General features: G+C 45.3%; 1 protein-coding gene across 3 annotated transcripts in view; it reads right to left on the bottom strand.

The window, feature by feature from the left end:
- Positions 1-14,931: 14,931 nt before the first annotated feature.
- Positions 14,932-26,588, bottom strand: part of FOXO3 (forkhead box O3) — a 95,260-nt gene continuing 83,603 nt past the window's right edge. For all 3 annotated transcript variants that reach the window (XR_010471869.1, XM_065059666.1, XM_065059668.1), the window contains one exon: positions 14,932-19,051. The gene's annotated coding sequence lies outside the window, so the exon portion shown is untranslated. The remainder of the gene's footprint in view (positions 19,052-26,588) is intronic.

The following is a 26,588-nucleotide window of genomic DNA, read 5'->3' as shown; positions in this document are numbered from 1 at the left end:
GATACATGTGTCCCAGGGAAAACATATACAGGATGGGTTTAAGATCCATTTTGTTGCTGTAGGGATGAGTAACAGGATTTGTAAGCATCTTTGAGCCTGGTGGCCTGTCAGGCTTGGTTGTATGCTACTGAGTTAGCAGCTGGCTAGAAAAGCAATAATCCAGCTGCCTTCTTCTCAGGTGAGGGGGAAAGAATAGGAAGCAAAGTGATCTGCCAGAAAGTTTGCAGTGGCTGTTTGGGCAACCGCAGGAGGTCCAGCCACTCTCAGTTGTGCTGTGAATACCTGGAAAGCGAGGAACTCTCAGTTGTGTACCCGTCTCGAGTGCACTGGTTTTTGATGGATCTGGGCTCACTGAGGGTGAGGAATGAGCCACATTCTCCTCCTATAACAATTTATCCTGACCCAACTTACCCTGACCCACAACACTTTCACTGGCCTTCCCCATGCTTCGCACGTATACACGGTCCCTAAAGCAAGCACTTTAAAAAGACTAGAAGCATAATCCAAGTTTGCATTATAATTCTTCCTATGCAGCTTACTCATTAGTTACCACAGAGCAATTAAGAACTAACAGGTCTAGCAGAGACAGCCGGTGTTTTCTGGTTGCTTTCTCCAAGCTCCCAGGCCCATTTTGGTCAATGTCCTGGATGGGTCTCAGCCCCATCACAGAGTGTTATATGGCAGAAACTCCGTGGCCAACTATTCTGCAGCCACACATTGTGTGTGGGCTGTGTTTATATTGTTTCATGCTGGGAGCCACGACATCAAAAGCCATACCATCCACCTGTTTCTCATGCTCCTCCCATGGACATCGCCCTGGTGTCCCAAAGAGCTGTTGGGCTGCAGAAGAAGCCAAGAGGCAAAGTTCATCTTTTTGTTCTGAGGCAGCACAGTGCCTGGCACGGCTATTCCTGGTCCCTGACTCAGGGCACAACCATCTTTGAAATAAATACAATGAAGAAGGAGAACATCTTTGGGCCCATATTTGACACTTGTATTCCAACGCCACTTGACATTATGTAAACCATACAGATTGGTACGGTAGTTATTTTGACTCATCTGTTTAACAATCATTTTGTTTTAATCAATATTTATTTAACTTACTGGCTAGACAAAATGGTCCCTAATTTCTTCATCTGATTTAATTGGTGTTCCCTGACAGAATGAAACTAGACTGGATAAGACACTACAAACTGTGCCGGTCTTCTTCATCTTCAGTTTACATCTCTTTTATCAAGTCCTGTGATTGTCACAGAGCCAAGGCACATCTTATGTCTCGCAGATGAACTGAGACCGTACATGGCTGTATACCCTGGAACAAGAAGGCAAGAAACACTCCAAAACAATAAGTGTTGACACAATAATTAGCATATTGATTCTCACTGCAAATTATCTCTTCATACATTGTGAAACACTTCAGTTTCAGAAGACTTCAGAGGAGCCTGTAGTTTCTTATAGACACCACAACAATTAAATATATGTCTTCAGTTGTAATATTAAAATATGATTCTGGGTGAAGGATCATAGAAACATGCATGTTGCGCAGGTAATGCATGGGGTACCTCTACTTGATATTCCACCTGCCAGTCATGCACCATAAATTACATCCCTGAAGGAGCTTTCAGACTATGAGTATTTCAGGCCTTCTTAGAAGAACTTTTTGTATTTTCTTTGAAGTTAATGGTTTCTACCTTGTGTCACCTCAGCCTCGTGCCAAGGGGGTGAAGTGGCTGCAAGCTGAAGAATTGAATCACAAAGCTTAATCTTAGCCCAGTACTCCACTTGTCTGAAAAGAAAAGTTCACTTTAGCAAAACCTAAAATAGACTGGCTTTCAGAGGAACTAATTTTTCAAGCTCAGTCACAACAAATGCAGGGGAAAAAATGAACTCTCACATTTACATACTGTGGAGTCACAAAGAAACTCTGATTCCGAAGTCACCACGTGGAAAAGCTTAAGTGAAGCAATGCTGTAACTTGCTGCTCAGCTTAGTTCATGCCCAGCTCTCACTGCCAACATTTAAAGTCTTTGTGAAACGCTAAAGAGTAAAAGGTAGCACTGGCTTTCAAGTCCGAAGTCGACTGATATTAGGAAAGCATGCAATAATTTTATGGCCGCTAACAACGTTAATGACCCTGTGAGCCAAGACAAAAAGCTGCCAGTCCTCTTGCTGCATGAAATCCCAGAATCACCTCTGCAAGGAGGAAAAATCCCCCTCCCTTCCACAAACATACTGCAGCACTGTAAAAAATAGCTAGCTATCTAAATTACAGGCTGAGGGGACAGAGCTGCCTGCAGTGCTGGAGACAGACCTGACATGGTGAAGCACCCACCGGGACAGAGAGTTTTAAATGTAGATCCAGGTATATCAGAGCAGGGTGGTGAGCCCTAATACAGCTGTCTATAAAAGGGAGCCGCCTGATTGCAGCAAAATTTTAGAAACCTGTCATTGTCCTCTGATGGAAGGCTCTGAGGTTCACCAACATGACCAAAGCTCATACATGATGCCTTTTCCCTTTCCTCCAAAGCGAGGCCCTCTGTATGTTCTTCACCTATAACAGATGTTGTTATATGCTACCATAGCCTCTTGAGGAAAACTACCAGATTGCAAGCATACTCAGGTGCTTCTGGAGGGACTTGAAAAAGGCTATAGAAAGACCCAGACCCCCTCTGAAGAGTTCCAGGGAGCAGGAGACAAGTGAAGACATTTCATCTTCTGCAAAGACATTGAGGTCAGCTCAGGGTTTGTTCAAGCTTGGTCTTCTACAGAAAAAAAAATCACAGAATGTAAGATGCTCCCTGTAAAGAAATTCCTGAAACCATTGGCTGGTTTTGGTCAAGCGTGGAAGGACATGAGGATCTGTGTGATCACCCAGTTCCTGTGAGTTTTTATACAAACATTACCCTTTCCTGGTTTGCATGGGGAGGCACAAGCAGAGGGATCAGGGATGCCAGCAGAGGACATGGTGCTGCATAAGTTCACTGGGTTTTTGTTCCCCATGGCAGAGGAGCAGCCGATTACAACCCAAGTGATGGGCTACACCTGCTCCAAGGCCAAATCCTTGACTTCAAGGGCACACATCCAGAAATGAGGGGAGGTCCCAACCCCAGGGATTTGAGGGGCACTGTTTGAAATGGCTTTCATTCTGAATCAAGTGCATTTCAGCTCCTCCCCTCTGTGTCCCAACAAGTCCTGGCTGTGAGAGCTGCCACCCTCAAAAGCTGCCCATAGTTGTAGGAATTCTGCACACTGAAAGGGAAGGTACTGTATAAAAAACACCTTGGGTCTTTGAAACACAGAAAAGGTGTCTGAGTCAGTTCAGTAGCCTTTCGCGGACTCAGTAAAAGGTTAATCAAATCATCCACAATGAAAGCAAATTTGGCATCCCTGTCCCAGGGTTAGCAGTAATCCAGAATCCTCAGGCAGGTTCTTACAATTAATGCTATTATTTGGGAAAGGCCTCAAGTACAGTCCTACAGGGGGTCACAAAAAACCCACCCCAAACCCAAAAGGCCGCATGCAATTGTGATAAAAATTTGCACTTTTCCTGCCTGTGAAAATAATTCATGCAGTTAGCACTTTATCAAAACTGATTTAACCCCCTTTCTTATTTAAACTAGAGGAAAATTACTTCAATTAGGTTCCTTTAACATAAAGGACATCTTTTAACCCAACTTTTGCTCCTGTTTGCCCCATCCCCACCTGATGCTATTAAATGGCTTGAAACGTGGCACAAAAATACATGTCTTATCATATTAGTTGGCTTCTCTTGCTATAGTAGCCCTTATCAGCATGAAGGCAGCCCTATTAGCGCAGTCCCCTGCAATCAGCAAGAAAAAGTAGCACTCTACAGACCTCTGATCTGTCCCTTCCTGGTATCACAGGCCATTCCTGGACACTGAATAAAGAGCAGGAGCTCCTTTCATGCCAGTAGTTTGCTCCATTATATCTGATCTGCATGCCCATGGTCCAGAGCTCTCTCAGCTTGCTCCATGGGCAGACCCTGAGCTGCCGATCGACAATGAAGCTGCCCTTCCCTGGGACATGGCTGCTGGCTGCCCTGTCACTGTCACACCAAGTACCTTCCCTGTGCTCATGCCCTCTGTTGAACATGTACATTTAGGGGAAGGTTTACTTGTATAGGTGTAACACATAACACACTGCTAAGTGCAAACTGTTTATAGATTTGCCTAAATCCTAAACTGCATTCTTGGGACATGTGGTGGAATGAAGTGCTGGCAAAACATTCTTCATGAACTGCCAGAACTTTTGTAGAAAAAATGCAGAGACCCAAACCTATAAAGCCTACTGCAAGGAGGCTTCAGGAGTCAAACTGTTCACGAACTGGGATCTGGACATCTTCACTGGACACTAAATTTTACTTCCAAACAAGAGAAACCCAGACTCCAGCAGCTATATCTCCATTCTTTTTAGTAGAGTCATGTTTGCCGTGTTTCAGTCCTCATTGCATATATTGACAATTCCTTTACTAACTGCTTTCCTTGAGTTATTTTCAGTTCATGGATTGCTGTACTTCATTTAAAATTTCCAAGAAATTATAAAATAATTTAAACAAGTGATTTCAGAACTGTTTGCATCTCCCCTTGCTCCCTCCTGAGGAGCAGAGGAGGAGGGAACTGGCGTGTCCTTGGGACTACTAGATCTTAGCCAACAAACAGGGTCAGCAAAAACATACGGAGGAAGGATCTTGCGAAACACCTCTGAAATATTTTCCCTTGGGATTTTGAGATTGGTAGGGCAGGCAGGAGGTGAGCAGGATGACCGCTCCACTTTCGCTCCACATGAAAGCAGGCTTGTGAGAAGAAAGTCTGTGTTCTGCAAATGCGTCTTGGGCAGAGTTTACACTGAGCACGAGAGGTTACAGGCTGTTTTGGGGGAAGCTACTGCACCTCTGCAAAGCCAAGGCACCTTTGGCTTCTCTGCAACGGTAGGGTACCTCCAGCACCTCTGCAATGCTGGGCTGCCCATGGTGATGCTGCAGTGCCAGGGTACCCGCAGCATCCCTGCACCACCAGGGTTCCCAGCTGAGCTCAGGAGCAATTCCTGGGAGGCCCCAACACTTGTCCATGCCTGGGGGACTCCAGCCCGGGCAAGTCCCACTGCCATTCCTCTGGTTACCCAGTCTCTGACCCACCCTCAGCAGCCAACCCCTGTCTGCAGCCCCATCAATCATGGCCTGTAGGGGACAAGAGGTGGACAGGGAGGTATCTGCAGGAGTCCCCAGGGATAGTTTTTTTCCCCTGAGGCTTCATGGGTCTCTTGCAGAGTGGACAGGTCAGGTAGGGAGACAAAATCTCCACGTAGAACTTCTGTTGCAAGACAGAAACTGCAAGCCATAGTTGCTAGCTATGAAAAATTATCCATGGAGAAGGTTTCTCTCTTATGAAATGCACCTCCTGATCATACTGCAGAAACCATCCTCACCCTCACTTGTGCTGCCACCCCTCAGATTTTCAGTTCTACCTTTGACTTCCTTACAGGCTTTCAGGAATGTCTCCATGCCAGGCTGCCAAGCAGCATCAGCCTTGCTGCCTTTCCTAAAATGTGTGGTTTCAATTAGAGGAAGAGAAACCCCCAAGCCCTCTCTTCACTCCACAGTATTGATGCAAATGGTTTAGTTTTTACTGGGGCTTATCAGATATAATTTTGGCTAATCTAAGGTCAATTTTTATACACACAATGTTGGATTATTATTCTTTAATGTACTGTTTGGAGGTGTTATTGACACGTAAAATGGTGAAACATGGCAGATTTTCCTTTCAAGTATTTAATCCCCAGGTGCACAAAAGCAGAGAAGTTCATACTTCCCTATATTTCTCTATTTCTGATACCGTTCCTCAATGCCTGCAGAATTATTATAGATAGGAAAGAATTATTCCGCAGTTAAATAAAAGTACGTCTATTATTTTTTTTTTTTAGGAAAGGAGGAAAAAGCAGGTATTTTCGTGTTGCCTTTAAGAATTTTTACCAGCGTATAACTGAGCTAAATTTAGTCCAGTGAGCTAGAGGTGAAAAACATGTATTGCCAAACCAATTCCCTTCTTCTAGGCTCTAGTTTGCACCAAGTTGAACATGAAAGCAATTTCTTAACATTACCCCCCCACACCCCCGCCCTGACTTGGCACAAAGGCAATTTGAAAGGTATAAATTGCTGAACAAGTTTGTGGGGAGACATATATTTAGATATTAATTTAGGTAACCATAGGTTTTCAGTGCCCTCTTTGTGAAACTATGTGAAACAAATGCATCGTCAGGGCAATTAGTGGTGATAAAGAAAACTGGAGAGGTTTACATTCTCTTCTGTCAAAACTTTTGGCTTGATTTATACAGACCACCATGTCTGTCACATGAGCATTCAGTCCACAGAAATACACATTTTTTTCTGGTGAATTTTCCTGGGGAAAACGAACAAACCTCTCTAGCCAGCCAACTTATTAGGATTTTATTGTTGTTTTCAAGGCTTGATTTAGCCATGACTGGGGAGCAGGCTCTTCAGGAGCCACGTGCGTCATGGATTACACAATGCACATAAAACATGATAGTGTCATTACCACACCTCTATTTTTTTAAATATACTTCCTTCTGCATTTAGGTTGGGTCCAGTTATTCATGGGGAGCACTCGGCTCTGTACGAGGAAGTGGTGAATCCTTCTCCTCCAAAGCGCGCAGCCAGCAAGGAAGGCCAAGTTTTACTCAGGGATTTCCCACCAGATCTCTTGTTTTCTCAGTAAAACATAGCACATCTTTTTGGCATGTTCTGCTGTGAAGGAAAGGCCTTGGTTGAACCAGTGAAGCTAAACCACCTCCCAAATACAGCTAAGACCTAGCAGCATAAAAATCAAAATTTAAATGTACCATGGAGCAAGTAATCCTGGTTAATCCCAGCAGCCCCTGTGAGTCCCTTATGGCACAGAGCAGGCAGGGACCAGTCACCTCCTGTGGTCACTGACCATCTCAACAGCCACGGGACTTGCCCCATGGCCAGGTATGGCATCTTGTCAGCAGGGCAGCACAGTGGATGGGGTGCAGGTTTTGCGGTCCCACATCATGCCAGGAGTCCTCAACAGCCACCGGTCCAGGCACGGGAGAAGTCAGTCAGAGGGAAGCTGAGGTCAGCCCTTTGCATCACACTTGTTTGCTCTTGTTTTCTTCTGAGATCCTGAGCCACCCATCCCTCAAAATAGCAAGGTAAGCACAGGGAAGTAAGAGACTAATTTGTCACTGTTTGGAAGAAACTGCTGTAGCTTAACTCATAGGTAAGGGCAGTTGTAGACAGAACAGCAACAAGGACAAGGAGAGTCCCCTGGCAGGTTTTTCTCCAAGTCCATGCTCTGGGCAGGGCAGGCAGATAGGATCTGCAGGACCATAAATCAACTCACAGCAAAGGGAGAAGAGAAACGGATTGTGAAATGAACTGTAAAATAAACATCTAGTGTAAACATTGAACACACAGTGGTTTGTTTTTTCTGTCTGGGAGCCCAAGTCTGGTTCAAGTTACTGGCTGACTATGGCAGGACCCTATGGGGAAGTTACTGCTGGCCCCATTGCAGGGCAAGGAGGCAGCAGTTGCTCTTCATTGCCGGCAGGAGAGGAGGCTGATCCTGCCGTGAGCATCCCTGCTGTCCCCTGGCACAGCCCATCACCTGCTGGCTTGGGTCCTTGAGCTTTGCCCACGGTTGCCAACACAGGCTGTCTGGCTGCTCCTGACCCAAAGGGACACCCTCTCAGCCACCAGCCTTGGCGGTCCAGTAGCAGCGGTGGGGACACCCCAAAAGGCTTCAGGCTGTGTCTTTCTCCAAGGCCTGGGTTTTCTGATAAGCAAGTGCTCACCCAAAGCTGCCTCTCCCTGACATGCCTCCTACGTCCCTGCCTATGCCAGCTCTGCTGCTCATGGTTGGTTGGGCTTTGCTACTTGCACCTTCTCCTGGTCCAGCCCATCTTTCCTGCTGGGAGGACCAACACATGCTCTCAGCAGAGGAAGCTGGCCATCTCTGAAACAAACCCAATATGCTGCAGGAATATCTGCTTTTTCACCTGTATTTATACTTCGGTGCTTCAGATTTGCAGGTGTTCAGCCACGGCAGGGGTTGGCACAACAGATTCTGGAGCATGTGGTGGTGCTCCAAGAGAACTTTCTGCACTGGTTTTTATGAGGGAAAGGAAACCTATGGGGCAGGATATCTCCTCAGAGCTTCCAGTCTCACCAGGAACAGGAGAGAGCAACAGCAGCGAGACATGCCCAGAGAACAAATTGGGACAACATGCAGCTTCTCTGGGGACAAAGGGCGACACTAGAGAGCAGAAGGAAACCAGACACCAAACTTCTAGTAGGCAGTTGTGCTACATCAATACCTGTCTGGGGTCTGGGGCACTCCCTGGCTCATGTGTCAACACACCCAGACAACATTACCCAATACCTGTTACATTCAAACCTGGAGAAAAGATAACAATTTGATACTGTACACAGAGACCTGTGCCTCACAGAAGCCTCCATGGTTTTGTTGTTAGACAAGTGTTGTTTTAAATCTGTTTTAACTTTTTAAGGCAAGTCGTAGGAGCATGAGGTTAGAAGGGACCTCAGGAGATCATCCTCTCATGCTGACGCAGGGCCAACAAAAGCCTAGGCAAACATTTTTGCTCCCAAAACTGCTTTTAATGAAGAAAAGTCCACACCTCTAAGGAATGTGTTAATTACCTTTTTAGCTGAGAGAACATAATCTACATTTGCTTCAGATGAAATACAGCTATGTCTTCCTAGTGTGCAGGGAGGTTTTTTTAGTAATCTTATGTGTGAAGGGCAGCTTGTGTCACCTCTCAACCTCTTCTAACAAATAAAATCAGCCTTTTCTCATAGGTCCCCATTCTTGCTGATTTTACTCATTCTTGCAGGACTGCCCCAGTGGCACAACACCGCAGCAGAAGTTCAGACAGTTTCTGACTCATTACTGCCCACAACACCTTTTTTCCAGTGGTGCTGCTTGCATCCTACTTGGTCTACTAATAGCTGATCGCTCCTTCCTTAGCATGGTGCTGTGCACCTTTGTCTACTGCATTTTATCTGGTTGATCTCCCCTCCCAGTTCCTCATGGTGGCACTCCTTGTTCTGCATGAGGGCCTTGCTTAGGGTGTGGGACATGTGTCCTGCAGCTGCCAGGTTGGCTGACACACCAGTAGCCGGTGGCTGCTGCCAACTTTTGGGTTTCCAGGGCCTCATGGCCATGGGCATCCAGCCAAGGCTGGGTGGGGCAAGCAGCATGGGGACAGGCGGACAAGTGTGGCAGGAGATTAGGCTCACAGGAGGAAGATGAGACAGGTGGGATGGGAGATAGCATGTAGGTCCTGCTTTGGAAACACACATGGAAGAGCTGATAGCTTTTGAAGTATCTGGTGGATAACTGATTTCTACTTCCAAATTCTTCTCCTGTGGCCACCACCTGTGGTTCTGCCAGGAGGAGCGGGGAGAGGCTGAAAACTGATACTTGGCCAAAAAGCCTGTGGGATACAGACCCTTGTTATCTTATATTCCAGGTGCCAAATTCAACCCACCTTTAACATTTCTAATACAGCTTCATCCTGAGACTCTTGGCACACAAGTAATGTCTGAGACAAGGCCAGACCTAAAAGAAATGTATGTGGGCTCTGTGTGTATGTGTGTGTACAGATATGTCAGACAAGTCACCTTTAGATGGTCTTTCCTCATCCGTGAGCTCATCCAGTCTTCCTGTATGATAAATTTGACCTTTAAGTTAGTCTCGAAATGCTGAACATGCATCTATAGAGAACCGTCAATTACAGGAGAAAAGAAACAGATAAGCCTTTTGTTAGCTTAGAGATGAGATGATCAGCATAAAATGTTCAAATTCTGTTAATCTTTAAGAGGAAAAATTGGTAGGACTCTTGACGCGCTGAAACAGAGAATCAGTTTGTCAATTTTATTTTGCAGATTACGGCCTAGGGAAGTATCACAGGCCACAAGTACCAGCAAGGCCAGAGGGCAGACGCCACGGCCGACCCTGTGGATGGTTGTTCAAAGCTGCATCTAGGCTGTGCAAAGCTACTTCAAAATTCCCAATTCTCACAGAAAGACTTGGCAGAGCATTGAACAAAAAGACACAATTTTAGAAAGAGCAAGGCACTCATTTTTTTCCCATTCCTTTGGCTGTAGCAATTTGCTCTGAAGTGGACTGCTCATGTCCTTTTGAGCAGCCATATCTGGTAAGACGTCCACAAACCATTTGTACTTACACTCAGCTCTGCATCTCCTGACCTTAGCAGACCTTTGAATACCGCCACCAGTTCACATTGGCTGTAAACTTGCTATTCTGCGTGAAGCAATATTCAAGGTTTATCCTCTGTTACGAAAAGGTGGCTGACATAGCTAGACCAGCAAACTGTGTCTTCAGACTCAGAGGTAGTTTGAAGCAGCAAAAAAAGGAGAGTGTCTTGCCAGCGTAGCTGGAATGCAGTGCATTGTAGTGGTAATGAGCTCTTGCCAGATAGCTGTGTTACCTGGGCTTCTCTTGTATGAAAACATCATAAAAATAGTCATATCCACCACTGACAATACTGACCCTACAAATGTTTTAATACCTGGCCTTAGAAAAACAGAGAATGGTAAAAAAGACAGAGAATGAAAAAAAAAAAAAAAAAAAGAAAAAAGAAAAAAAAGAACAACCTTATTTTCAAAGAAAGGTTCAAGGGGATCAAAAGTTAGGAAGACCATTGCTGACAGCAATGGAAGCACTGATGCCTTCAGACATGGATTGACGGATGATTGAAGGGCATGAAGGAGTGGTTCAGGCACCCCATGGCAATGTTATCACTCAAAGGGTAGCATTCAGTCAGGCCCTTTTCATGTGCCTTCTTGTTTGACATTTTTGTACACTCACATCTCCTGCAGCTTCCTCTGCACACAAAGAAAAGCCCAGTCGGAGGCACAGGCTGAGAGACAGGTTAGTGGGGAGTAAGCCTCCCTGCTCCTCACATAGGCATTTGTGAGGGAGAGCCAAACTGAGAGAGGCACCTGCTAACAGCAACATCACATCACTGTCCCTAGGGCCCATTCTTAGGAAGGTAACAAAGCTTTGGCGAGGCAAGGTGAAGAAATTGTGGCAAAGCAAAGATATTCAAGCAGGAGCTTTAAGAAGCTGGAAATGTAGTGACATAGTCTCAGCCGAGTCCCCCAGGACTCAGCAATTCAGAGCACTTTCTGCAGATCACTTGACACCTTGATGTCCTCTAGTGAAAACCAGAGTGAAATGGGTTCACCCTGAAGTGCTAGCTATGGATGAGATAGAAAAAGGGAAGCAAGGCTTTGTGTTTGCCTGTATTAGGTACTCCAGGATAACTTCGCACATACCTGCTCTTACTCTATAGGGAGCTTGTTTGCACTGACCCTTTGGTGACAACAAGGTAACACACCTTCCTCGGATTGCAGAGTGAAAAAAAACTCAACTGCAAGTAAAAAGCCCCTGTACATCCACACCTGACCTTCCCTGTGCTACCCTCTCCTTCTAGCTGCAGTCCTACAGGCAGAAGCTTCAGAGCAGACACCTGAAGGCAGCTGCCTTCCTCAGGAAGAGACTTTGATATCTCCTAGCTCTGAAAGCCATTGTAATTTTATAACTGCTCAGGCATAGTAGAGATTTGACTTAAATTGTGTTTTTTCCATAGGAGTCTGCTAGGCTGAGTGACAGTGCATAGCAAGAACTTCTGAATAAATGAGACGGCCTTGCCGTAAATTTTGCTTAACAGATGCATGCTGAGGTTGATAACGCCGTTTGATATTGCAAGTATGACTCTCAAGAGAAGTGTGAATGACAATGGGTTTAATTTAATGAGTATAGGGACAAAGGGTTTTTTTATTATTATTTTATGTATTTTATGAATTGCTTTCTGAGCAGTGACTTTTCTCCAGGACATCCATCCATGAACTAGTTAATGGTGTACAAGCCTGGATAACCTTAAGTAGGAGGAGCCTATGGAGATTTAAAATAAAGTGCTGGTGAAGTACGAATTTTCTTCTGAAGCAACAAAAGCAACAAGAGAAGCTGCCCAGACACCAGCCATGTTGTTCACAGCAGAGGCTTGGAAAGGCTGGACTTTGTCCTCCTGGATGGGAAGGTGTCAGGAGTGGCATCCTCTGCTGCTCCCTAGGGTGGACATTCGAGGTGGCCGTGTCAATGCAAAGTTTTCCTCCATGTTTTCCTTTGGAGGTGAGAGTACAACCTCCTTTCTCAGTCAGCACTTTCCAACCGATGCCATCCTTTTCCAAGGTAGTTACGAACAGAAGAAGGATCCATTATCCATGCAGCAGATGAAGCTTCAGAGAGGTGCCACGCAGCATCTGCCATGCTTTGCTCCCACTGATGGCCTCCCCATCCTCCTGCCTTGGCACCTCTCTGCACCAGTGGTGGGTTCTTACAGGGCTAACAGTGGCCCCTCAGGACATGAAACAGAGCCAAATCCTGATACCCCTGCGGGGTCACGCTCCACGGGTACCAGCAGGAGCCTCAATGCCCATCAGGGTGTGTGAAGAGGGGCAGCGTGGCAGCCAGCCTGCACCGCCGCATCACTGATCCCCAGGGAAACGCAGCACTTGGGAACTGCCTTGTGCTTTGAATTTCGGCAAAACCAAAGCTTTAAGGTATCACCTAAAAAGATAGTGAAAATTGAGGGAGGGAATCCTGATCAGGATAGTAGTTGTCTTGGAAGCTGGAAAGACTTTTATGAGATGTCATATATTTTTACCGTTTTTTCCCCCATTTCACCACGTGTCATTCACAGGATATAGATATCTTTAAACCTGAATGGCACACAGGCATACAACAGTGACCTTCATTTAGGCCAATTATTACTACTGAATCAAGATATTTTCTCTTGTTTTCTAGATTACATCAATTCCTTGGTATGTCATCAAAGCATCTAACAATAAGAGCAGGAGACACTTCGTTCTAATAAGTAAATATTGTGGCACATGCAAAGCTACTGGTGTCATTAGTATGAAAAGAATATCTAAGTGTGAAAATAAAAAACCCAAACCAGAGTTTTGGAATTTTTGTCAGACAATTCCAAAGTTTTCCAAAGATTTAGACATTAAAAAAAAAAAAAAAGGTTGGTTTGGTTTTTTTTTTTTGTTCTAATGGTATTTTCTATGTCTTGTGTTTACATGATAAAAGTATTTTCATTTAAAAAATTCCACAGGCAAAGCCAGTGGAGAAAAGAGCTCTGCGGGCTGGGTCAGGCAAACAGAGAAGCGATGAGACAGTGCAGGAGTCCCTGGCAGCGGGATAAATCTCTCCGCCAGCAAGAGCCGTATCTACTCCATCTGGCTTGGGCTCCACTTCACCCAAGAAGTCCTCCTTTTGAACAGGGAGATACCAGTCACAGTGACTCCACCAGAAAAAGAGGTAGCCTCCCAGGTTTGCTTATCTCTATCTTCTTGAAAGCATCCAGAACTTCCTTGGCAGCAGTAGCCAAACAAGAGCTGTAAAACACTGTTTTCCCTGGTCTGGTTGAACTCGCAACTCAGCATATGTGGTGGGGAGCTCCCAAAATAACTCTCAGTTGCCTCACCAGTCTCAGCAGCAGCTCGAAAATGCTTTTGTCTTCTGGGACAACTTGGAGAAATTTTAAATGTTTGGACTTATGTTGAAAGTACTCAGAAAGATAAGAATGATCTATTCCAAGGCCGGGTGAAATGAAGGTCAGTGCTAAAGCATTGCACAACACAACCAAGTGGGTTCAGCACAAAACTCGCACAGGGTTTGATTAGCTCGTCGTCACTGCTGCTGCCCCTACCTAAATTCAGGTCAAGGCCGAGGCCCTTCCACCTGGCATCTCACCAGGCCAAACTCTCTCATCATTTGTCCTAAATACCAGTGGGGTGATGCCAAAAAGAAGGAGGACGCGGGTCCTTCCCTGCCAGATCACTGTTGGAGGAGCCTTCAGAAAAATCAAGCAAAACAGCTCCAAGGCGAAGCCGTAATTGCTGCAGGACAAGCGTGCTCTCACTCTGGGAAGGCTACACACACACTTATCCCAGTCAAAGGCTATTTTCTGACTGATCTTGTAGTATTTCAGGCTATCCGTAGTTAGGACAAGGCCTGAATAGCTCTTGCTATGTTACACAGGGGATATCCCCAAGCTGCTCTTTATACTGCAGTACTTGGGCACAATACTCCTGTGGGCTTTGCATGGACCACACAGTGGCCGTCCCCCCAGAGTCATGGGAATCCCCTCCCTGCTGTGTGTCAAGGCTCCTCTTTCTTGAAGACATCATTTACCCTTGAAAATTACTCCAAAAAACCATATACACCTGTGGCTTCCCATTAGGGTCAGAGAAGAGTTTTTTGTCAACTTGTCTCGTATTTCTGAGCGTGCTCTCCTGTGCCTTGGCCAGAGCCCTCTCTATAACTTTCTACTAAGTCAGGCTGCTGGTTTTCTTACCCCAAATCCCCAATGGGTGGTTTCAAGTTCTCCAGGCGTTCTTCAAAGACAGTTTGAAACCCAGCCAAGCCCACGGAGGGGTATAACTCTTCTCCCAACCGGTTTGCAGTTGGGCTGGTTGTCTCCCAGGAGGGGTAAGCCGGGCTGCAGCTGCAGCCGCCATCCCAGGGGACAACCCCTGCCACCTCCCAAAATCAAGTGAACTTTGTGATTTTTAGCAGCAGGAAATTATTCCGTTGGGGGTTATTTGATCACCAAACCCAGGCAGGCTTGGGTGAAGGGTTGAAGTGCAGAGGCCCATGTAAATAAGTGTTTATAGACTCAAGTGGATGCAGGATCAAGTCCCCTCCCCAGCCCCAAATCCCCACCAGCTGGTTTCACCCAGCTCAGAAGTCACCCCTTTTCCAGGTCCTGTGTTTAGATGTCCATCCATGGCATGATAAAACAGAGCAAAGGCAAATGTGCAATGTAGAGATCCATTATGCTTTATTTACATGCGTCACCATCTCTTTTACAAACTAGATTACAATTTAAAATGGAATACACAAGGCAATATCTACTAACACCAAGTGGAGTAAGCAATGCGTCTCTACTTCATTTGGAAAGGGGCAGGTTTTGCTCCAAAACAAACTTCCTTCCAACCTCTGTGTAGTAAGGTAGTATATTCCTCCAGGGCAGCATCTTTTTTTTTTAATATAAAATCCTCAGTAAGACTGCAACATGAGAGTGTCTGCTTTCAAATGAAAGTACAAGATAGCCCAAATGAAAAGTATAAACTGTTCAGCTCTTCGGTATGTAAAGACGGCCATGCGTGATAAGGCTGTGGATTTAATATTCTTCCAATTTACATGGCTTGAAACAAAAACAGATAAAACAGTTTTACAGATACTGTATACATATTTTTTCCAATCATGCAACTTTTTTTTAAAAAAAAGTTAAACATGTGAAGCCAAATGTACAATCCATTTTTTCCAACCCATAGTAACAAAATGTATCTGGTCCTCCTTCGCATCCATTGCCAATTCCTAAGGTATACTGTGTACTAAAAACACACACAGGACACCGATTGCCAAGCAACGACATCATTTTAGAGAAATACATGACCTAAAAGGTAACTTTTTGAAGAGGTGGCACAAACATTTCTGGAGTTAAGCAGTGGTCAACTATTCAATTTTTCTCAAGAGAAAATTTTTTTACAAAATTATTAAATCAAGCCCCAAACTTGTGACTAGGAACTGCACAAATGTCACCCTTTTAGACCTTTTGTTTAGATCAAATGTTTAAATGATACCTATATAAATGTTCTGGACCTTTCTCCGTTTTACACGATTTCAGAAGTAAAACTTCTAGGCATAAACATGTTCAAATACCCAAAGGCAAACGTTTTCAAAAGGTATTTTCCCCAAAATAGCCAGTCAAGTCTGTATTTTGACACCTGAATAAGTGGCCCTTTGAATTCAGTAAGATTCATTTAGCACCTCAGAAGAGGAGGGTGTTTACTGGGCACCTCAGTGGGCGCAGATGGTGGTGACCTTCCCCTGGGCCTGGGGCACCTGGCACTCCTCTCCTTCCTTTGAGAAGTGACGAGGGCAGAGCGGCTCGTCCCCTGCCACCACAATGGGGTCGCCGACACTCGGTGCCTGACACCAGGCACTTCCATTTGAAAATTCTGGCCACAAAAAAGAGCAACACAAAGCAAACCAACCCTGAAGAGGCTGGCCAAGTCCACTGTTCTTCGGCAAGTGCTGGCTACTCTCCAAAGCAGGGGCCCAGCGAGTCCCAGACACACCACTGGAAATGCTTTCCTCATCATTGCTGGGAGGCAGGTTAAGCCTTTCAGCTGCTAATGCTTTTATTTTTTTAAGAAAAAAAACTTATCTGTCATTGATAGGCTGTATCTGAACCAACTGGTTTTTCTCCGTTTTCTGAACAGAGTGGACCTTAGTTTTCCCTCTCATTTCGGCCAGTACGAGCTGGCTCCGCTGCACTCAAGGGGACCAGGCTGCCATAGCAGAGCAGAAGTTGCCCCCATTTGGTTTAAGCTACCAGGCCTTCCCTTGCCTTTGACAAGAACTGCATTCATACCAAGAAAAAAAGTAAAATGATGGATTTTTGTCACCTCGGCCATACCATCAAGTCAGGCCTTACTGGTGCTGGTCTTTGAGCAGGCACCCTGGGTCTCACCAGAGGACTCACCCATGGCAGGGGCCAAATGCTGCACCCCGGCACGGGGAGCCACTGCATGAGCTCTGCTGGTGGCCGAAACCGTGGGGCAGGGGGACGACCCCAGCCGTAGGGTGGCAGCCAGAGAGGAGCCTCAGGGAAAGGAGCACCGGAGGGAAGTCCTTCAGCGTACACTTGCATTTTGGGGTGTACTGGGAAGCTGAGAGCTAATGCTACACGCTCAGAGGAGGTTGGAGATAAAGCTCTTGACCAATTTTGGTAAAAGGTGCCTGCAACGCGACTCCATAAAAAGAGACCCCTAGCCCAGGTGACTGTGGCACACGAGCAACCTGGGTAGCTGGCAGCTGGTAGAGATGGGCAATGAGGATCACCTAATTCCAACAAATGTAATAAATTAGTCCCCACGCTGACAAATAGACCACCTCAGTGTAAAAAGAAAAAATAAGCTTTTTAAAAGACGAATGATAAACCCTTGGCTGCGTGAAGAGTCGATATGCTACAGGGCTACGATAACCACAACTGCACAGAGTCTACACAGTTATAACTGTGGGGAGAAACCAAGAGGTGCATCTTTACGAGAGAACAGCGTGGGGGCTACAATACAAAAACAAAACGTCCATCACACTAGGAGCTGTTGTTTCACCAAAATCACCTCAGGGACCTGGAAAGTGAGGGGCGAGGAAGGGCCCATGAATGCTTGTTTTTGTGTGTGCGTGCGTGTGAGTGGCGAGAGGGAGTCACTCCACATTGCATGGGACACGGGTCTGTGGGAACTCATGCACTGAGACTTTGGGTTAAAATGCTAGTTTGTTTTCCTAACATCCATGCATAATGATCCATTTCTGTACATAATAAAATATATTTATATATTTATATGCATAATGCTCTTATGCAAAGAAAAAAAAAAACTTCATTTATCACTTTGGAGAATTATGTATACACTGTCCTATTCAGAACGTCTTCCTATCGAGTTCCTATGTACCAATGGTGTTTCCCCCTCTTTTTTTGGATCCCTCCCCACCAAGATACTAATAAAAAGTAATCAAACTTTCCAGATTATAGAGAGGATCTATACAGCACCATACCTTTTATTCATTATTATTATTATTATTATTAATTTTACAAAAGAAAATCTTAGAAGCAAAATATATAAAACTGCCTTTTCTTTCAGTGTCATTTATCCTGTTACTATCTGTGCTTACATGAAAAGCCATTTGTATGATACTGTTCACCTTGCCATTCCCTCTCCTGCTTTTTCTGCCACGACAGATTATACATAATGAGAAGGAAAAAATAACCAAGGATATGTCCAAAACAAACAAACAAAAAGGATCACTGATGCAATAACACACCTCGCAATGACCTGTGCCTCAGCTCCTGGCGTTGCCACTGCAAGCCATCTGCCGATGCCCAGTCTCTACGCTTTTCTGCAAAATGGCGTATTTCCCTTAACTTTTGCTTTTTCAAACACATGTTTACAGGTGGCAGTTCAGCCTGTAACCCTTCACTGGCTGGCTGCGGCAGGAGGGGCAGCCCTGCTAAGGGCGGGCAGCAGAGGGGCTCCTGCCTCGGTGGGTGCCTGTGCAGGCAACGCACCCACTGTCAGTCTGTCCTCACGAGCCACGAGGCAAATCCACCGGCTTCCCTTCTTTTGCAATCAACCCTGGTTTGATGCTTAGGGAAAAAAAGAAAAACCAAAACCAAACAGGGCTGTACCATTAAATTTAAGGAAAGAAATAAGAAAGAAACAAACCAACCAACCCAACAAACAGATCACGCACATCACCCCTCTCTGGAATTCAGCCTGTGGACTGGTGTAACAAACGCTGTATATTCAGAAAACCCTGACATCTGAGCAGTGTTGGGTTATAAGCATCTCCTTGCGTGTGCGCAGTACTTCAGATTCCCCAGGGAGAGAGAGCAAAAATGGTCAAAAATCTAAAGAAATCAAACTGGAGGTTGTACGGGGGAGGGGGGTAGACAGGGAAAACCTCCAAAAAGAAAAGCCAACTTAAAACATCCCATAAACCATTAATATATTGAAACACCACATACTCATCGACAAGTAACTACTGTAAAGGCTACACAGTGTGTTCTCAACAGGATGGTGCTGAACATTGTCTCCACAGCAGGTGCTTGGCCATCCCAGAAAAGAAAGATTTTGCATACTTCAGAATAAGTTCAATTCCCAAAAAGAAGAGGAAAAAAAAAGAAAAAAAAGAAAAGAAAAAAAAAAAGGAGGATCTTCACTCCAGTAAGGGGCTTATTAACAGTCTGCTTCTTTAGGAAAATAATGCAGGGTTCACAAAGGTCATAAGCTGTAAACAGTATCACTGTCCACTTGCTGACAGCAGATTTGGCAAAGGGTTCTCTCTACATCTCGTGTCAGTTTGAGGGCCTGGAGAGGAAGAAGAAAAGACAGTGAGACTGTTGCATGTAGGAAAAAAACACAGTAAAAAAAGGCAACCAAGCAAACCTCCAAACCCAACACCACCTTACACTGACAAGCAATTTTGATTTGTTTGCACCCAAAAGTTTCAAATTCATAACAAGGAATAAATTGCACCATGACCCTGCCTGAAAATGCTTCAACCTTGCCACGGTGTGAGTGTGCTGCTTCGCTGGTTTAGTTGATCCTGAGCAGTTGCTCCCCTATCCAAAAAAACCCAACAGCCAAGTCTGATTTACAGAAGCCCAGTGCATCATCTACTTGTTAAGCTTATTTCCTGGTGAAGCACGGAAGGATCCTCCAGCTTTTCTCCAAAATGATCACCCTTTCCCATCATCACCAAAAGGCTGGACGAATCTTCTGTCAGGGTTTGATATCAACCACCATCCTTGAAGGACAGCTGAAGAAGGCTCCTCAAGAGAAGCAGCGAGGAGCCAGGAATTTTGGTTCAGACTTCGGAGTTCTCCATCTTCCTGCTCATATGACACATCAAGAGGCAGGGCTTTAAAGACAGGGTTAGCATCCAGCTTATTCTATAGCTATGAAACTTTGGAAAGTATGTGCATTTAAAAGAATGCATCTTCAGGAAACTTGCTGGGTAGCCATCTGCATTGCTAGGCATGTAACTTCTGACTCTGAAATGGCTCCTGAAAACAGGGCTTAGTCCCTCCTACCACTTACAACCTGATGAGGATCTTCCCTGAGGTGAATGACTGGTGATTTTTTTATACAATGGAAGAACAAGGGGGCACTTGCTGAAACCAAAAAGCTATTTGAGTTGATTACATGAATGTCTTTACTCTCAAAAGCGTGTGGTATCCGGTACCTTCATGAAAAATGGTGGATTTAGGGGAACGGCTGGATTAATCTGGACCAGCATCTCCTGCAAGGGGGATCACTCAAAGGCAGTCATGAGATGACTCTCCATCACTGCCCCTCTCCTTTCTAAGGTGCCAGGCACTGATCCTATGATAACATTTTATCAAAATGACCTGTTCTGATAATGCTAAATGATTGATGGAAATTTAATCATTCTGTCTCATGGTTATTAGAGCAACAGCATGACAGCTGCTCCCTGCGCCATTAAGAGAGAACTTCATTCAGCACAGCTTAGGGAGTAGACAGATTGTGCATTTCACCCAAACAAAATTTGGCTTTAGCCTTAATTATGTGGAGGGTTTTGGGGTAGACTGTTTTGCGAATAAAGGGATTTCTGACTGGATCAACATATTGATTCCTTCGTTTTCAAAGGGCAAATTAACGCTAGCCGTTCGTTAATGTGACTGCCTGGCAACAACTCTATTTGGTGTGTCCTGATGGCTGTAACAAGGTCAGCAGAAGATATCCAGACAGGCCTGGTAGCCCCCAGTAAAACCTGGTTAGTGGCTTGTATGCAGCTCAAACAAGAGAAGGCCCTTTTTCCTGCTTCTCCTTAAAGCCTCTGCACCAGGGGAGCTGGAAACGGGTGACTTCCCCAAGCGCAACCTCACCCAAAGGGAAGGCTCAGGTCCCACAGCTGCAGCCCAGCCAGAGTGGGAAGTCTTGCTGACTTCAAATGAAGCCATTTAATTAACAGTAAATGACTACAAAAATTCCCAATGAAGTACCAGAGTAGAGTTTAATGTTTAAAAATGTATGTAAAATGCTATACTATGAAACAAAGTTTCAAGAGGAAAAAAATGGAGGATGGATGCTCATGAGCATCAGTTGTGGAAGCAGCACTGCCGTCCTCAGACTGTGCCAGCCTCTAAGAGACAGACATGCAGCTGAGGTGAAATTTGCTTGTAGCAGAACCAAAACACACTCAATTTTCACAGCTCTGTTTACACAGACTTCACAAATGGATTAAAAAATGAAAAGAAGTAGATCAAAGTCTTAACCTGCCTGCCTTCAAATTACCCACTGAAGCCCATACTAGACTCACACACTCTCACTTTCTGTCTCACCACAAAAAGCTTTTGTTAACCCTGAGTCAGTGGTCTGCTGCTTCAGAGCAACGAAAACCATATCAGGCAGGGAAGCAAACACTTCAGATACATCTCCATTTACCAGTGGTCCTCAACCACAACTCCGCAGTGGTCACCACCTCCTACCCCCAAATATCGCCAGCTGCATCCTGACCCACCATGAGGTTTTATCCCATTCCTGATGGCCATCGGAAAAGCTCATCCTCTGGAGTGTCCCCCTGAGTTTGCAGAGGCAGACAGGGTTTCTCCTCTGGTGAGCCAGGACAACGCTGTCCTCTAAGGACAACACACAGTTCTCCAGGTAAAGTACCCTAGTCCCCACCTTATCCTTTTCCCTGACCTGTACCATTGCGTCCTGTTTTGGGAGGTAAAAGCAGCAGAAGTATGAGCACAGGGAGTGATGAAAAAAATAAATAGAATAGAGGTCAAGGAGGGATACAAGAAAGGTGAAGCCCAGCAGGACTGGTGGGTTAGAGCAACCATTGGTAACTTGCCACAGCAAAGTCGTAGAGCTCCCTCTTACGTGTGGCATGGTTTCTTGTTTCTTATGTTGGGGGGAACTTCCAAAAAGGGCACTACTGAAAAACATCCTCTGCCTGTACTTCATAAGCCACTCCTTTGAAAATTATCAGTTCTCCCTCGAAAAGCTCCTCTGTCAAACCTGAAGCCCATTTTCAGTCATCAGGGAGTGGAAAGGAAGGAGGAATTTTAGGCTTTCTCCTGAAGTTTCTTAGACTTCCTTAAGACTTTCTCCTGAAGAAAGCAAAGGCTTTGGAGCGCAGTCTTCACAACTGCATTGACACCTGGGCTCTGTCACACACGCACTTAAAGGCAATTCCACTATGGCTGTTTCGACCCCCTGGGTAGAGAAGGCTGGAAACAAGATACATCTGCTGGACATTAGAAGAATCCACACTACTCTATCAAGCTGTAGCTTATGCAAGCATATATGCATGTGGGTGGTGAATATAATGACTTTAAAACAGAAACAACATTAAGTGAGGGGTGAGAAGGAACTCCGCTTTTGTCATGTCCCACAGATGTTTTGAACCCTAGATGCTAAATCCATTTATCCTATTTGGTGGAAGAGTGTAAAACAAAAAAAACCCAGTATTTCTGTGTTGTCTAATTCTTCAGCTTGCAAGCAATTATGTGGGAGATAAGATGCCCCTTTCTTCTGTTCTCTTCTCTGCGTTCCTGTCCTTTACCTTGTTACTGACCAGTAACTACTCTTGCTGTACTCAGTAGATGAGCTTTCGGTTGTGATTTCCCTGCCAGCAACAACATTTCTTCACCTCTGTCTCATGTTATTACACCACTTAACTGGATAGCTATCACCCAAGCAAGCACCATGGCAGCCCATGCACCATCAGAGGAGCTCTGAAGGATCATCTACTGCCTGTTGCTTTCTCCCTTTGATTCCCACCAGTGCCAATTATGCAGCATCAGAAATTTATTCAGAATAGAAAGATGATGCATCGATGCTCCCCAAGAGCGAGGAACAGGTAATGTACATGAGTGGTAAGTTTGTCAGTAAGCTAATGATGAGCCCATACATTTGTTTGCTAAAAGTTATGTTCTTCTTTACATAATTATAGCACCGGAAACCACACTACCAGCACACAGGTCCTCTGTATGATGGCCTACCAAGGATCCCTTGACTTGGCTGGAAAAATACCACCACTTAGAGGTCTATAAAACAAGTGTTTTCCTTGTGTGTCACTCCGTAATGACTCCCCAGGGACAGGAAATCCAAATAACCACTTTATCTGTCCAGAGATTGAGGATGCAAACATTTTGAAGGAAACTTGAATCCTTTGGTGACAAATGTCCATTTGATGTAGTGCCTCTTCCCTTGATTCGTCATTGCTGCCAGCAGCACAGCATCTACTCAAAAAATGGGGATAGGCTCAAAAAGCGAGTGGGTACAAGTTAATATGTACCCGAGGTTTTCACAGCTCAAGACTAAAGAATACACACAAATTGTTTAGAAACAAATAAAGAAGATAACTATTGTGGCAAATCCTTCTACAATGACAAAACTGCAGCATGAGATTTTTTTGTTCATCAGAATAAAATTCAGGAATGCCGACGCCGTGGCAGGTGTGGCATAGTGACAGCCCGCAGGCTCAGTGTACGCTGCACTAGGATGGCTCTGTGCTGAGACACAATGCTGAGGTGAGGGTGTGAAGCCCAAGGGGAAAAAAAGAGCTGGCAAGAACATATTTTCTTTCTAAGGCCTGAGCTTTCAGGCATGTTGCAACTTCACTTTTTCTCTTTAAATTCTACTCATAAAAATACATCTTTTCCAGTTCAGAATCAGGGACAAAGAGTGAGGGAGAAGGATGGAAAGAGGAAGAACGCCGGCACAAAAGTGAGACTTTTGGGAGCTAAAAAGTTGCTGTGCTGGTATTTGAGCAGGCACATAAAGCATGGAAGTGTCTCTTTTCCTTCTATTGCTGCTCTTCCACTCTAAGAAACACTGCAAACCGTAGCAGACAACCAAGGATTTTGGAAGTGAATCTAACTAAAGACAGCAGATCATTCTCTCACACTGTATCAGCTCCCTGGGATGAAAGGCTTGCCCAGAACTGTAGTGAGGTCCCACAACTAGTGATATGCATGTTATTCTGATATCCAAGTTGTCTACAGAATCACAGAAAAGTCCAGGCTGGAAGGGACTTCAGCATCCTCTGGTCCAACCTTCTATTGCAGGCAAGACCTTAGATTAGGTTACTCAGGGTCCTGTAAAGCCAAGTGTGGAACATTTCCAGCAAGGGAGAATCCACCACTCCTCCACACAGTTCACTTTACCCTCAAAGGTGAGTAAGGTCCCTTCCAACCATTTTACAGATGAAAAGGAGATACCCAGAGAGAAACTGGTTCACTTATGCTCACACACTTAGAAGCAGACCAGGTTTTCCTAATGTATTGGGACCTGATGCTGCCCAACCAAATTCACAGGAAATTCACTTGCTTGCAAGAGGAGCAAACACATGCAGACTCCACTACGTATGTCACTGTGTTGTTGCCCGTACAAGGAGACCACATGCAGTCACACTTGTTTTCACATCTACAGGCATGTGAGTGTGCAGTTATGCTGGCTTTCCAGCACAGGCACTGTGCTAACTACCTAATTAGTGTTGAGAACCATCACATCTGGCTGTGTTCAATCCTCTGCCCTGACCAACAGAGAAGAGTTTAGATACAGGACACCATCCCTCTACAAGGTCTCCAGGCTTCTCACTTGACAACCTTGTGGTAAATTTTATTCCCGGCCTTTTGTTCAGGGGCCCGAGGAGTGAGGTGGAAATCCTGCCAGTTATGGGTGACACTGCCATTGATTGCAAGGTATCAGCCTGGGTGTTCAGCACAGCAGCTTCTATGCAGGATGCTGCTGCGCTAGAGGAAGAATGCCAAAAATGCTTGCAAAATACATCTTCTATTAGGGGTAAAGTACATTGGCTGAAATAATGGTGCTTTCTTTAGGCACTCGGGACAACTGGGAAGGAGACCTCTACTGTGGACCATAAAACAATGGATAAGTACTGCACCTGTGCAAGACCAGAGAAGGATTTTGCTTTCACTTTTGATTCTGAACAATAAGAGCTGCATTTTAGAGTAAAAAGTACCTGCATGGCTGGAAATATCCTGAATTATGTGTTTACAGTGCTATGGAAACATGCTACATACTCTTTTGAATGTCCTCATAGAGTTTCTTTCTCTCTGCCAGGTACCAAGCCTATTTTAAAAACATCCTCCCTGCTATGGAGTCTTCTCATTTTCTTCTGCACCAATAATGCTCACACGGGTCACACGAGGATTTCCACCATGGTGATACAAGGCAGGAGATCCTCTATCATGACTAACAGGTGGCAGAAAAGGCAAGAGAGGGAAGGCCCTTCCTCAAAACCAGATTTTCTCTACATTTGTATGAAATAAATTACTCATGAAAGCCAGGAGAAGCAGTTTGCAAGAGCAGGCAGTAAAGGGGAAAACAATGGGCAAGATACTCAGCTCAGCTGCAAAAGTGCATTAACACAAGCCATCCTCCACAGCATCATCTGGGAAAAGTGGCTTTTTTTCCTGGAGTCACCACAGAGAACCGCAGCTACACAGCAGTCTCCATTAGCTGAGCTGCGTCTCCATCCGATTACCGCTCAGCAGATGTCCGCTCCGCCAGACTCCAACAACCGCCACCCTGCGTGGTAATTTGAGTGGAAAAGTTGATTAAATAGCCCCCACAGACTGGACCAGAGTGCAGCACTCCCACCACCCAGCCGCAGGTACCCGATTTAATGGGGTCAGTGTCCCCACGCACCGTGTGGGCACTCCATTGGGGGTGGCGCTGATGGGAGCATCTTGCTAGCCCACGCTAGACCTGTGCTCTTCGGCTGTCATCAACACGGCACTCACACCTCTACAGCTGTCAGTTCATCACCTTGGCTGAGGGCTGAATTGCTATTAAAAAAGATCTCGACCTTTCCTCAGCTGCATGACGCTATGTTTCTAAAAAGGATCTCTTATTACGCACTTCTTCAAGAAAATACATTTTTAGGAGGGGCTGTTTAAAAGTCTGGCTCAAAAGAAGAAAAAAGAAAAAAAACACCTGTAACCATCCCGGCTATCAGGCAACAGCACGTCTGGGGACCAGTGCTGATCTGCAGCTCTAAACAATCATTATGGCTCATTCACATGAAAAAGACGATATGTGGAGACTCATTCTGTAATAAAACCTGCGTGCTGCTGATCCAGGGAGGAAAGCACTGGGGAGACCAGTTGATGCAAGTCGTTCTAAAAATATCAGTTTGTGCTGTCATCTGGTGAGAGTATGTCATCCTGCAATCTTGGCATCTGCAGGGACAGCAAGTTTCTGCCTAATTATTGCTGCTGAATCACATGACAAAGCATGAGGTACTAAAAAATATATCTATACAAAACACCGACAGAAGAACATCCAAACCACGGGATCAGACCACTGTCCTGGCTTCAGCTGCTGTACACTCACAACATAAGCCTGCAGAGGCAATCTTGGTTTATATAGATCTTTTTCCTGGGTTAATAAAACCCCAAAACATAAACCCAAATTAAAAAACACACCAAAACCAAAAAGCCCTGCTCCCAGAAGGAGTGAGCGATTCATCATGTTTGTGTGTCAGCTCCTGCCGCCTTCATGCAGCAAAAGCCACCGCATCCCTGCAAGTGTGGGACCGGCCCCCGAGTGGAAGGGGCTTCAAGGGGCACCACGGTCAGCAGGACCACATGGGGGGCAACCCCAGCGGGGTTTGCCTGGCTTTTCCCCCTCCTCCCCAGCCGCCACAAGTGCTGAGTTTGCTCCCCTGTCACTGGTGTGTGCCCAGGCGGCGAGGAACCTGCTTGGGGCAGGCCCTCCTTGGAGTTAATGAGATCCTTGTTCCCAGCAAAATACATTTTCTACATATTTTTGTTCAAAGACTAAGCCTGGTGTGCATGATGTTCAGCTAGTCACAAAACCACCTTTCAGAACCTGGGCTGGCTGA

The sequence above is a fragment of the Columba livia genome, chromosome 3, assembly GCF_036013475.1.
Source record: "Columba livia isolate bColLiv1 breed racing homer chromosome 3, bColLiv1.pat.W.v2, whole genome shotgun sequence".
Taxonomy (NCBI): domain Eukaryota; kingdom Metazoa; phylum Chordata; class Aves; order Columbiformes; family Columbidae; genus Columba; species Columba livia.
Note: the sequence above shows the minus strand (reverse complement) of the source record. Positions and strands in the feature narration are given on the sequence as shown.